We start from the raw sequence: 1821 nt of genomic DNA, 5'->3' as shown, positions 1-1821 counted from the left end.
TTGAGGGCAAAGATATATGCCTGTTTCAGGAAACCTGGGCGCGTGAAGAAGTCAACTGCACCGGTTTTGCTGCATTTTCTATAAATGCAAAATGGGGGGGTAGGGGGCGCCCCTCGGGAGGACTCGCAACCTGGGTGGCTAGTGATTTGGGATGTAGGGCTGCTGTCCTCCCTCTGAGTAAGGAGGACATTCTTGTTGTACTGTTGGAATGGCCAAATTCACATAGGCTTCTGTAGGTAAATGTCTATTCTAGACCAGTGAATATCACGCAAGAGTCGCGTACTATAGAGGAGCTTGCGGATGTCCTAAGTGAAATCCCTGAGGGTACCCCTTTTTTAATAGGAGGAGACCTAAATTGTCATTTTGAGCCGCTTTTCGGCTCATTGGACGGTCTAGCCCAAGAGGAGGATGCAGTCTGGTCCATACCCCCACTGGAGGCGCCGGGCCCAAGAGCGTGGACGCCCTTGGCTATACAAATAACATCTTTAACCTTAAAATATGGTGTCCGGGCCTGTAATGGTCGGATAAATTCTGACATTCCTCAAAAATATACATATAATAGAGGGGGCAGGGAATCAAGGCTTGACTATATTCTCGTTCCATTGGCTTCGTGGTCACTTATCAGAGACTTTTGGGTAACCCCAAGGGTAGATAGTGACCACAACGCACTGGAAATGGAATATGACCTCTCTGGTTTTGAGGCTAGGAGGGAACAGAGGGTGACACCTGAGGTGGGATTAGGCCTTACGAACAACAGACGTAGAGTGAAGTGGGAGAAACTAGCTTCTAAGACAGAGAAGATATCCAGGCTTTATGCCCGGGTCATCCCCACACTCGAAAAGGCCCTTGCATTATCAGAGCAAGATAGCACCCAGGACACATATACACTGTGGGGATTGCTGCATGAGGACCTTATTAAATCAGTGTCTGAAATCCTTTTCTCCACCCCAAAAAGGGCTAATGGACGTACCACTTGTCCCCTCTGGTATAACATCACATGCCGTAAGGCAAAAATTGATCTCCTGGCCTCGATAAAGGAGGGGAAGGGGAGCGAGGAGATCAGGACCAGGCGAAGGGCCTATAAGCACCTGATCAGTCATGCAAAAAGCGAATGGGAGCATGATAAATGGGAAAAACTTACCACCTCACTGGCACGTGGAGATTCGCGTACATTTTGGCGCTATGTGAACACTGGATCTGAGGAGCTGATCTCTGCAATAGAGCCCAATATTTCACCTAAGGCTTGGCAAAACCACTTCCAGTCTTTATATAGTGTAGTCAAAGGTGCACGACCCGATCCTATCCATCTTGACAGTGATGATGTAAAAGGGGTCCCATTTACATTAATGGAGGTCCGAGAGGCCATCGGACGGTCTAGATGGCCTACCGGGTGATCTATTTAAACATGAACCTGATGTCTGGGCACCCTATCTACTGACATTATTTAACTCCGTTCTGGGAGGTATGGAGGTGCCAAATACTTGGCTGGGCGCAGAGATTGTCCCAATATTTAAAAAGGGATCGCCCCTGCTCCCAGCCAACTACAGACCCATCAGTCTTATCGATGTTCCCCAAAAGCTTTTTGGCAGATTGATACTCAACCGCCTCCAAAATTGGATTGAAGAACGTACTATACTGAGCCCGTACCAAGCAGGGTTCAGAGAGGGTGTCTCAACCACAGACCAGATTTTTCGTCTGAACCTTCTATATTGGAAGACCGCGTTAATTGAGGGTGGCACCTTGTACACGGTCTTTGTGGATTTACGAGCGGCATTCGACCTAGTGTCAAGGGATAAACTATGGACTGTTTTAATGGACCTA

The sequence above is a fragment of the Triturus cristatus genome, chromosome 6, assembly GCF_964204655.1.
Source record: "Triturus cristatus chromosome 6, aTriCri1.1, whole genome shotgun sequence".
NCBI classification, from domain to species: Eukaryota; Metazoa; Chordata; class Amphibia; order Caudata; family Salamandridae; genus Triturus; species Triturus cristatus.
Note: the sequence above shows the minus strand (reverse complement) of the source record.